At 45.7% G+C, this 12686-nt stretch overlaps 1 pseudogene; it reads left to right on the top strand.

Moving 5' to 3' along the window:
- Positions 1–2472: 2472 nt before the first annotated feature.
- On the top strand, positions 2473–2647 carry LOC132207759 (U2 spliceosomal RNA; annotated as a pseudogene).
- The last annotated feature ends 10039 nt before the right edge of the window (positions 2648–12686 follow it).

The following is a 12686-nucleotide window of genomic DNA, read 5'->3' as shown; positions in this document are numbered from 1 at the left end:
GACTGTACAACGCAAAGCCTACGGACAGCACGGCCTCCGAGTCATTCCTGTCATTTATCACGGAGGTCTTAGACGACGGCACAAGGGAGTGGCTGGACCGGCCGACATCCCTGGACGAGCTGACCAGAGCCCTCAAGTCCTTGGAGAGGAATTACAATCCCGGGAGCGACGGGATAAGACCGTTCAAGCTGTATTCCGCTCTGTGGGACCTGGTCAGCCAGGACCTGCTGGAGGTGTACGATAGTGCACTTCAGGCAGAGGAAATGTGCAAGTCCATTAGGAAGGGCATCATCACCCTCATTTACAAGAGGAAGGGGGAGAGGGAACAAATTAAGAATTGGCGTCTCATTTCACTATTGTACGTGGACTACAAAATCCTGGCCAAGGTCATAGCCAACCGGGTCAGGTCTGTCCTGGAGTCGGTGATTCACCCTGACCAAACGTGTGCTGTGCCAGGCAGGAAGATAGCTGAGAGCCTCGCGCTCATCAGGGATACGATCGCCTACGTGGAGGACAGGCGGGTGGACACCAGCCTCGTTAGCCTGGACCAGGAGAAGGCCCTCGACAGGGTCTCCCATGCTTACATGAGGGACATCCTCTCCAAATTGGGGTTCGGGGAGGGCATCCGCAAATGGTTCCGACTGCTCTTCACCAACATTGTTAGCGCAGTCTCGATCAATGGGTAGGAATCGGACAGTTTTCCCGTCAGATCTGGAGTCAGGCAGGGCTGCCCGCTCTCTCCTGCCTTGTTCGTGTGCTGTATGAAGCCCTTTGCCACATCCATCAGGAAGAAGTGAGCCTGAAGGGCGTGACTATCCCAGGCAGTGGAGGCCTTCAGGTCAAGACCTCCTTGTACATGGACGATGTCACCGTCTTCTGCACTGATCGTCGGTCGGTGAGTAGGCTGTTGGACATCTGCAGCCAGTTTGAACTGGCCTCGGGTGCCAAAGTCAATAGGGATGAGAGCGAGGCCATGTTCTTTGGGAACTGGGACGACCGCTCCTTCATCCCCTTCACCGTCAGGACAGACTATCTGAAGGTGCTGGGTGTTTGGTTCAGTGGAGCTGGGGCGTGCACTAAGACTTGGGAGGAGCATATCTCCAAACTGAAGCAGAAGCTGGGCAGGTGGACGATCCGGTCCCTCTGGATCGCGGGTAAAAACCTGGTTGTCAGGTGCGAGGGGCTTTCGGTACTGTTGTATGTGGCCCAGGCCTGGCCTATCTCCTGGACCTGCGCACTGTGGTCACCCGGGCTATCTTCCACTTCATTTGGGGGGGGTCGATGATGGACCGGGTCTGCAGGGACACCATGTGCAAAGACCTTGAAAATGGGGGAAAGGATGTACCGAACGCCACCCTCGCCCTGATGGCTACCTTTGTGTGCGGCTGCATCAAGCTGTGTGTAGATCCTCAGTACGCAAACACCAAGTGTCACTACTTACTGAGGTTCTACCTGTCCCCGGTGTTGTGAAGGACGGGCTTGGCCTCATTGCTGCGGAATGCTCTGAGTAGTTGGACTGTCCCGTACCATCTGTCCTTTGTGGAGAAATTTTTGAAGGGAAACACCTTTGACCACAAGGCCGTCAGGCACTGCTCAGCACGTAGTATCCTTGAGATACTTCAGCGAAAAGGAGAGGGTGGATCCCATCGTGTGGCTCTCCCCGCAGACTGCCGCAGTCGTTTGGCAGAATGCCTCATTGCCAGAACTTTCAAACAAGCACAAGGACATTGCTTGGCTGGTGGTGAGAGGGCCTCTGCCAGTGAGATCCTGTATGCATGCCCGGAATTTCTGCGCCACCGCACGCTGTCCTCGAGGCGGCCGCGGCGGGGGTCGGGGGGCGCGTGGTAACAAGACTGTCAATCACCTCCTTCTGGAGTGTCCCTCTGCGCAGAAGGTCTGGCGGGGGATGCAGTGGTAGTTGTCGAGGTTTGTCCCGAGCAGCTCCGAGATACGGGACTCCGTGCTCTACGGGCTGTTTCCCGGGACGCAGACCGAGACCAACATCAACTGTGCCTGGAGGACAATCAATGCGGTGAAAGACTCTCTTTGGTCTGCCCACAACTTGCTGGTCTTCCAGCTGAAAGAACTGACCCCGACCGCGTTTTGCAGACTGGCGCACTCCAAGGTTCAGAACTATGTGCTGAGGGACACACTAAATCTTGGGGCAGCTGCCGCCAAGGCACGGTGGGGAAAGACAACCGTATGAAACCCCTCGTCCAGAATAGAAACAAGGGCCCGATCTGATAACTGGGCCCAGCTGGCGCCTTCCCCAACTGGTCAGGGAGGCTAACGGGTACTGTGCGGGGAGACGACTGCCAGGGTATTTTTCTTTCTTTTGTTTTGCTTTTGCTTTATTTTGTTTTTTTTTTCCTTTAGTTGGTGTACATACCCCCCGGGGCAACAAGGAGCAGCTTACATGATTGGGTAGGTGTATAAATATGTTTTATTTTTTGTACATCTTATGAATGAAGTATATTTTTTCAAATAAAAAAAATCTGTTCTTATCAGCTTTAATATCTGACATGTCCGTTACTTAAGGACCCTATGTTAAACTGATTTTTAGAGCAGGGATTGCAACAGGGGCTTGCTCCATCCTCTCCACGCATCATCCTGGTATTGCAGTGTTTCCAGGAATGGTGCAATCTCAGTAAACCAAGTTTAAAAAACAGCCTGATCAACACTTTAAGAAGGGTGTCTCGGCCTGAGACATCAGACTTCCTGTTCCTTCAGTTCTACTTGGCCTGTTATCTCAGATTCTCCACCATCTGCTCAACACTCTGGAACCATAGCAGCCCTTCAGCCCAACAAGTCCACACCAAACCTCAGAGCATCCCAGCCCAACCTGTCACCCACCTGAACTACCTCTCCCTAAACACTACAGGCAATTTAACATGGCTAATCCACCTAACCTGCACATCTTTGGACTGTGGGAGCACTTTGAGAAAACCCACAGACACAGGGAGAATGTTCAAACTCCACACAGGCAGTCAGTCACCCACGGCTGGAATCAAACACGTGTCCTGGTGCTGCCACCAAAGTGCTTTCTCTCAGTCCTCTCACCCAACTGCCTCCAACTATGCTTGTTCCAAGGTACCTGTTAATCTCTCCTTTTCTGCATGTTCAGCACTTGCTGTGAACGTTAGTGCCTCATCCCTGGTACATGCCGCATCTTCCCACCAACACCATCCCTGAAAATCCACACATGGCATCAGAAGTAAAAGAAAATAGCCTGCCAACACTACCTCATTACAAATAGCATTTCAGAATTTCAAAAAAAATGAAGCTATCGAAGTATTCACTCGTTTTGACTCCGATGACGATGACTTGAGATGTATTGAACTAGAGATTTTGGAAACACTGAGCCAGGAAACGATATGGTGTATACAAACGCACATTTTTCATTTGAGTACAACAGCAACCAATCAAACAAGTGTGCATGTGACTGCTTCATTTTTCACAAGTCAAGGCCTGTGAGTTTAATCAGATTACCACTTCTTACATTAGCCAGACCAAGAGATATTTTCAAATCGGCAAAGTGAGCCAGAAGTTAAATAAAAATGCTACATCAAGATGCAGAATTGCCTGTCCACAAAGTATATTCTTGCTGTCAGAACTCTACAAGTTTTTCAGCACCTGAGATGTGTTCTGCCACAGTATCTCTGCCTTTGCATGGCATTTTTGCACTTTGACGTCTCAACTAGAACCTAATGTCTCACGGTGCTCCTGTCTTGCCTGGTGTTTATCACAGGCATAAACCAGGCAGCTTAGCATTGTTATTACCAGCAGTCAGTCAAGGGCTGGTCAGCAGCTGTGTCAACAAACTCATGTTTCGACCAAATGGTCACGTCGCAAAGTCTCAGGGAAACAGTTCTCAGTCAGGGCAAGTGAGACAAGATTCAGTCAGGAGATCCTGACACAGCATGTCCAAGGAATCATTCAATATCAGCCATTTGGGGCAAACAGGATCAGGGGATCTGTATCACTACAGTACAGAGAGGTGGCCACACTCACCACTAATTACATTCTCAAAATGCTCCAGTAGATTTGTTGAGCCTGAATTATGATCATCAATCCAAGCTGGCCCTGTCTATTCCTGCCATGGGGGGTCAGTTTGATGAAATTCTCAAGGTGTTCGGGACGTTCAAGTCCATAGCTCCCTGAAATAGCAACACAAGTGGATAAGACGGTGAAGAATTTCACTTCCATGGTACACAGCTTCAGGATCTGGTCAACTTTGATATCTGGCTCATAAGTGAGATGAGGTTTTTTTTCCAAACACATCAAAGCATGCATTGTTCCTACGAGAACAACTGTGGTTCCATTCGTGCATTTTTTTTTTGTTTCAACCATGAAAAGGCCACAACTTTATCAAAAGTGAAAGTGACCATCAACCAGTTTGAACTGTCGGTTGTCAAATAAATTAAGACAGAGATAAACGTATTTGCAGGAGTTTTTTTATAAATTAATTTTTAAAAATTCATTCATGGGATCTTGATATCCCTGGATAAGAGTGGCAGTTTCCTTCCCTAAAAGACATAGGTTTTTCCAACAATGAAAACGGATTTACAGTCATCATTAGATTCTTATTTCAGATTTTTTTGTTTAAACTCAAATTCTACCATCTGGAATGGTGGGTTTCAAACCTAGGTCCCCAGACCGTTATCTCAGTCTCTGCGGAGTAATGGACAGAAGAATAAATAGAAAATAAACCAAGACATTGTGTGATATCTAGTGTATATGTATTCATCATGAGATCCATCACTGCTATGGACAACCGGTAAGGATCTGAGGAGACTGCATTTCCCCCAGACGGTCACAATGGTCACCAGGTTTCATAGCTGATTGGGAAAATGCAATCAGGGATTATAGTACAGGACACATCCCAATCTTTTGTTTCGACTTAAATCTTTCATTTTGTGGATAGAAATCAAAAAGGAAAGATTGCATTGTTTCCAATAAACAAATATCTATTAAAATTTGAAACAAGTCTGTGGAGAGCAATAGAATCTGTAATTGTAAAGGTGTACAGACATATTGACCAGGCATAACTAACAAATAAAGGGCCATCGAGATCAGCATAGAATTCCTACAGCGTGGAAAACGGCCATTCAGTCCATTGAGTCCACACAAACCCTCCAAAGAACATCCCACCCAGTCTCACACCCTACTCTGTCCTTGCATTTTGCACACGTGACACTATGAGCAATTTAGCACAGTCAATCTACACAATTTGCATATTTTTTGGACTGTGGAAGGAAACTGGAGCACCTGGAGGAAACCCACGCAGGCAGGGTATGGGTAAGACACTCTTCATAAGTTCAGTGTGGACTTGATGGGCTAAGTGGTCTGCTTCCACACCGGAAGGATCCTATGGTCTCCAGGAACAAGCCCAAAAAACATGGTTTGGATATAGCTTACAGCAGAATCAAAAACCAACTTAACAGTTACTCAGAAATTTGCTGCAAGTTAACCAGTCCTGATGAACCAGGAAATCCCTTTTCACACACCGTGCGGGTGGATAGTCTTTTGTCAGTGTGAATGTGTCGATGTGTCATGACAACGTGACTATTTCCAAGCTCCACCTTACAGATACACAATTGATATTAACATTTTATCCACAATACCAGTACCTTTAATTGAGCAGGGATCAGTAACATCAGTACAAACAGCCCAAAACCATGGTTCATTTGATAGTGAGAGTGACAGCAAAATCCTTCAACTGTGCTTCTTTGTGAACTCACTAGTGTGTTAACAGTTTGGATGACTAAGTGAATGCTTTCCCACATTTAGAGCAGGTGAATGGTCTCTCCCCAGTGTCACTGAGCTGGTGGAAGGACATTTCAGATGAATCTTCACAGATCATGTGCATTTCTCCCCACTGTGAGAGTTGCTTTTTCCTTCAGTGTTCAAAATCCTGAGGTAGTTGAGTTGTGATAAACAAAGTGACTGTCAGATCTGGATGTGTTCCTGTTTGAATTCTCCAACTGTAGACTAAGCTTTCAAACAGAAAGCGAGTGCAGTGAGCGAGGAACCAGAAGAACACACAGACTGTGAAACTGAGAAATCCTCTGGACATTTGTGGAGTGATACTTGGGGAATATGCTGGATTATCATTAGAACAAATTCATAAATAAATATCCTCCAGGTAAGGGATCCAGTCAGTGTTTGCACAAAACTCCTGAAAGAGAGGTGGGAGAGCCAGGGAGGAAGGACAGGTTTTGTATAGATCTGTAACTCAGTCTTTCAGAGGGATCGAAAGACTAAGAACAGTGCAGAAGTAAAATTGTGGAAATCTGAAATGAAAACAAAAATGCTTATTCAGAGTTGTACACCACGAAACAATCCCTTTGGTCCCAGTTGTCCATGCTGACCAGATATCCCGAATTAATCTAATCCCATTTGCAAGCATTTGACCTATATTCCTCAAAACATGCCCATCCAGATGCCTCTTAAATGTCATAATTGTCCCAGCTTCCACCAGTTCCTCTAGCAGGTCATTCTACACAGGCACCACCCACTTTCCCTTTTAGAAAAAAACTTTCCCTCACAGCTTAAACTGGCTACTCACCCTATGCCCACCATAATTTTATTAACTTCTATAAGGTCACCTCTCAGCCTTCAATGTTCCAGGGAAAACAGCCCCAGCGTATTCAGCCTCTCCCTGCAGCTCAAAATTTCCAACTCTTGCAACATCCTTGTAAATCTTTTCTGCACCCTGCCAAGTTTAACAGCATCATTCCGATAGCAGGGAGACCAGAACTGAACAGTATTCCAAACGCAGCATAATCAATGTCTTGTTCAACCTATAGCATGACCTCCCAACTCCTACACTCAATGCACTGACCAATAAATGCCAGCACAGCAAATATCATCTTCACTACCTTCTGTACCTACAATCCACCTTCAAGGAACTGTGCACCCGCACCCCAAGGAGTCTCTGTTGCATAACAGTCCCCAGGGCCTCATCATTAACTGTTTAAGCCCTGCCCTAATTTTCATTACCATAATGCAATATCTCGCATTTATCCAAACTAAACTGATTTCTGGCACTCCTTGGCCCATCGACCCATCTGATTAAGTTCCCATTGTACTTGGAGGCAAACTTCTTTGCTGTTTACTACACCAACAATTTGCGTCATCTGCACACTTACTAACCATTCCTCCAATATTCATTCCACATGATTTGTATCAATGACAAAAAGCAGTGGACCTAGCACCGATCCTTGCAGCACACTGCTGTTCATAGTCCTCCAGACTGAAAAAATAGACACCCACCCCCAACCCCAACCATGATCTTGCCTCCTACTTTCATGCCAATTTTTTTTTCAAATAGCTAACTCTCCCTGGATTCCATTTGATCTAATCTTGCCAACCAGTCTGTCATGCGGAGCTTTGGTGAATGCCTTGCCGACGTCCATGTAGACAATGTCCACTGCTTTGCCTTCTTCATCACTTCTTCAAAAATCTCAGTCAAGTTAGTGAGACAGGAACCCCCACTCACAAAGCCATGTTGACTATCCCTAATGAGTCTTTGCTTCTCTAAACACATGCAAATCCAGTCCCTCAGAATCCCCTACAGCAATTTACCCAACACTGACATCAGGCTCAACGGTCGATGGTCCTCCGGCTTTTCCTTAAAGAATGGCACCACATTAGCCACCCGGCCTTCTGGCACTTCACCAGTGTCTATCAGTGATGCAAATATCTCAGCAAGGGACCCAGCGGTAGTACATGTTCCAGGACATCAAAAGGGAAATGCCCTGAAGCCTCACCACCCTCTCTATTTGTGGTCAGGTGCCAGGGACCGATCCACCTTTATGCAGTTTAAGACGTACAGCACCTAGACCTCTGTAATATGGACACTTTTCACGACTCATTATTTATGTCTCCAAGCTCTCTAGCTTCCATATCCTTCTCTGCAGTCAATAGTCATGTGAAATATTTATTTACTATCTCAGCCTCTTGTCTTTTTTTAAAAGATGTCTTTCTCCTCTCATCTTACAGTGTCCCCTTGTCTTGAAATCGCCCAACCCTCGGGAAAAAAGCCCTTAATAGCAACATAATCTGTGCCCTCATGATTTTAAAAACCTCTGTAAGGTCACCCTTTAACCTCCTATGCCCCGGTGAGAAAAGTCCTAGCTTTGGCAGTCTATTTTAATACAACTTATTAACCACCCTGTCTACCTGTCTCCATAAACTTCAAAAGTAGTATGTACCTGAATCTCCGCATTACTCTGTTCCACAACACTATCCTGGGTGCAACCATCAATTGTGTACATCCTACACTTGTTCATTTTACCAAAATACAATATCTCACATTTATTCAAATTGAACTTCATCCTCTACTCCTCAACCCATTGAGCCAATTGATCAAGATCTTGCTGTCATCTTAGATAACCTTCACTAACCACTATAAACACCATTTCTAGCATCATCTGCAAACTTATTAATTTTGTCCCTTAAATTCTCTTCCAAATCATTTATGTTAACGAGAAACAAAGAAGTGGACCCTGTACCAATTGCTGTGGAACACAGCTGGTCACAGAACTCCACTCTGAAAAATCCTCCAGCACCACGGTCTCTCCTACAACTCAGCCAATTTTGCTTCCAATTAACAAGCTCTTTGTGAATCACATGATCTAACTTTACTCATCAGTCTACCATGTGGAACCCTGTCAAAGGCTTCACTCTCATTCCAGAGGTGCTGCAAATCTGACCCAATTCCCCTGCCATTTGTCCAACGCCCTCTTGATCATGCCTTAAAAGTTAATCCCAACTCTCTTTTGATCAGAACTGCTAAATCTGCATCCAGCTGCCATTCAGACTGTTCCAGATCCTGGGAACTTGCTGAGTCAAGTAATCTTCACATTTTCACCCTGCATTATTTGCCAATTATCTGAGTGTTGTATTCTGTGGTTACCAACGTTGACGCTGTTAATAATTTTTCTCTCTCTGCAAACTAATATCCTGGAAACAAATCTACAACTCAACAAAATCATTGCTAATTAGCCCCAAGGAGAATTATCTCAGCTTCTTCCAGCTCTCTCCAACCAGAAACCCATAATTTTAGTCTACTTATGGGATGTGGCCTTTGCTGCACAGACTAATATTGATTGCCCATTTTTATTTGATTTGGAGAAAGTGTTGTTGAACCACTTCCTGTAACTGCTGCACTCCATGTGCTGTGTACTCCACTGTGCTGTTTAAGACGATAACCTGCCCTGAGGCCTCACCACCCTCTCTATTGCAGGAATCATATCGCAAACCTCACCACCCTCCCTATCATGAGAATGACCCTCATGCCTCACTCCTTGCACTACTGCAGCCATCACCTCGAGCCTCACCACCCTCCACATTGCTGAAATCCCTCTCCAGCCTCACGACCTGCCTATCGTTGGAATCCCTCTCTAGCCTCAAAACTCTCACCATCTCTGTAGATTCCTCCAGTCTCACAAACCTCACCTCTAATCTCCTCCAGTTTCAAGGTGAGAGGGGAAAGTTTAAGGGGGATATGTGTGGTAAATTCTTTACACAGCAGGTGGAGTGTGCCTGGAACACATTGCCAGCGAAGGTGGTAGAGGTGGGCACGACCGCGTCATTTAAGATGTCTCTAGACAGATACACGAATGGGCAGGGAGCAGAGGGATACAGATCATTGGAAAATAGGTGACAGGTTCGGATAGAGGATCTGGATTGGCACAGGCTTAGAGGGCTGAAAGGCCTGTTCCTGTGCTGTAATTTTCTTCGTTCTTTGTTCAACACCCTCCTGTCTCTGTAAATTCCTCCAGCCCATATAAACTTCCTCAGCGCTGTAATTGTCTTCACCCTCACAAACCTCCCTTTGTTTGGCATCTAATCCAGCCTCACAATCCTCACCATTTCTGTAACCTCCTCCAACCTCACTTTTCCCGACTTTTGAAATCTTCTCCAGTCTCAGAAACCTTCCTGTCTCTAATATTCTCCAGCCTCACAAATCTCAATATGTCCCTTCCTCGAATACAGTCCTAATGATGATGCCCCATTTTTATTCCTCCACTTGATGGTGGCACTTGCAATTTCCTGGGATTCAAGCTCCAGAATTTCCTGGTAAACCACTTCATCTTTGTACCTCACTTTTCTCCAGAAAACACTGAGCAATCATGAGTCATTCATTCTAATATCTCATTTTCTGAAATGGCTTGAAATATTGCTGGGCATCTTTCTACGTGAACTGCCTCGGAGGTCTACAGTCCAGAAAAAGGCTTTGTGGCCCATCCAGCCTGTGCCAGTTAAAAACCACAACCTAACTATTCTAATCTAATTTTCCAGCACTTGGCCCTTAGACTTCTCTGCGTTGGCATCACAAGTGGGCATCTAAATATGCCTTAAACGCTATGAGGATCGCTGTGCCCACCACCCTCACAGACAGTGAGGTTCAGTGCCATTGTCACAGAATGATGACATCACAGACAGGAGCAGAGACGAGCTGAGTCTGTGCAAACCAAAGATCCCCCACACACTGTGAAGGACGGGAGGGTCCCTGATAGGGGGCGGAGGAGATTTAACAGAATGGTTTGTAGCGAGAGGGTTTTTAGTTGCATGGTTAGGGCTTTTTTTTAAAAACATTATTCTTTCATGTGACTTGGGCATTGCTGGTACATATTGAGAATATCCATCTCCAATAGATGAGCTCTCCTTCTCAACTTCTCCCCTTACCTGGGGTGTGGTAATCTTCAGGTTAAACCAGCCCGATGGTCAGGTAGGACTGCAGTGACTTTACCTTTGGCACAATGATGCCACTTTGCCTCGGTGGTGTAGAGGGGAACGTTGAATGTGGTGGATTGCACACCACTCTGACACAGTGCTTCATCTGGAGGATGTTCACTTTCGTTCACATTATCAGGGCTGCACTGATGCAGGGAAGTGGAAAATGTTTCAACACAAGCCGGATGAGTGCCTTATCGACAGCAAACAAACAGTCAGTCATTGGGGGATCAGGTGTTTGGGGAAACTGAGATTATTCTCCTTGTAACAAAGTATTTTGAGGGAACCTTTGACAGATGTTTACAAGAGATTTACATTACGATGATAAAACGTACACCCACTCATCAACTGACCAGACAAATGATTACAGGACATATATTGAAAGTTTAAGGGATGATCTATTGAGAGAATGGGGTGATTTAAAAGAGAAATTTTACGTGGCAAATGGGAAATGAGCAGGAACACAATACTCACATAATGCGAATATCCAGGTCCTGATGAATTGAGTAATTCTGTCAGAGTTTGGTGTTACAATTATTGAGATTCCCACCTGAAAGTCCACTTGTAATATACTGCAACGCAAATTCATAAATCCATCAGTCAGTCCGGTTAGAAATTCACAACATCCCCTCCTCCTGGCCGAGGATAACTGTGCATTGTTCCTGCTACACATTATCCCTTGTGGGGTTCAGCAGTTGATTCAGGGGGAAATCTATTTGGGTTTCTAGGAGTGTCCACCTTGGGGCTTCATGTCACTAAACAGATCAGCAGGTCTTTGACACATGGCAAAGAATGCCCGAGAGTTATTGAGATGCAGGCAGCAGGATTCGCTTCCTTTCTTTCCTTCTGTGCTGCTGCATTGCCACAATGAGATATTGGGCCGGAAAAGCTGGTGCAGCTTGATGGACAAGTTGTCTCGATTCTGAGCAATGGACAGTAAGCTTCTGGTCATTCGAAAGAATGCCCCTTAAAAAGATAGCAATTACATATGCGCCATGTTGCCCAGTGCTCCCAACAAAAAGAATGAGGGAGGATCTCATAAAAAAAGGGGATAACAGTCAGGTTCCACGAGGGTTGCAGTTTATGGAGAGATATTGATAATGGGCGACAAGTTGGCAAATGGAGTACAAATGTGGGAAAATGTGAAGTTGTTCATTTGAGGAGACAACCAAAGAATACAGTGTTATTTAAAAGGTAAAATCTGTGGAAAACTGTAACACAACGGGACTCAGGAATAATTGTGCAGGAAACACAAAGCGAGCACATAGTTGCAACAGGTAATCCGGGAGGGTAATGGGATGTTATCCCTTATGTCAAGGTGTTTGTAGTATAAGAGTTTGGAATACAAGTCTTAGGACAAATGTAAAAATTGCTGGCAAGACAACATCTGGAGGAATGCGAGCAGCTTTTTTGTTCCACTTATTCGAGCAAGTACATCACTTCACTGGAGGCATTTCAGAGAAGATGGACGAGCATGATCAGTGGTTTGGAGGGACTATCATTTAAGCTAAGACTAAACAGGCCTGGAATCTACTATTTAGATTATTGAAGATGGAGAGACGAGCTAATTAAAAATATAGGATTCTTAAGTGGGTTTACAGGATAAATGCTGAGGTGATATTTCCCATCGTGGGATCAGATTCCGGATCAGACAAACAATAGAGGGTTCTCTTTTGGAATCGTCAAGTTGAAGGCAACACAGGCATGGGTGAGGGGTTTCGGTCACAAATGAGCTGGAGTGAGGTGGAGAGAAGGAGCATTTTAGAGATTGAAATTTCTGACATGTGATTGAGAGGAGGGGAAGGGAGAGAGAGAGACGGGGGGAGGGGGAAGGGAGAGAGAGAGACGGGGGGAGGGGGAAGGGAGAGAGAGAGACGGGGGGAGGGGGAAGGGAGAGAGAGAGACGGGGGGAGGGGGAAGGGAGAGAGAGAGACGGGGGGAGG

Source organism: Stegostoma tigrinum, unplaced genomic scaffold (assembly GCF_030684315.1).
Source record: "Stegostoma tigrinum isolate sSteTig4 unplaced genomic scaffold, sSteTig4.hap1 scaffold_148, whole genome shotgun sequence".
In the NCBI taxonomy this organism is placed as follows: Eukaryota; Metazoa; Chordata; class Chondrichthyes; order Orectolobiformes; family Stegostomatidae; genus Stegostoma; species Stegostoma tigrinum.
Note: the sequence above shows the minus strand (reverse complement) of the source record. Positions and strands in the feature narration are given on the sequence as shown.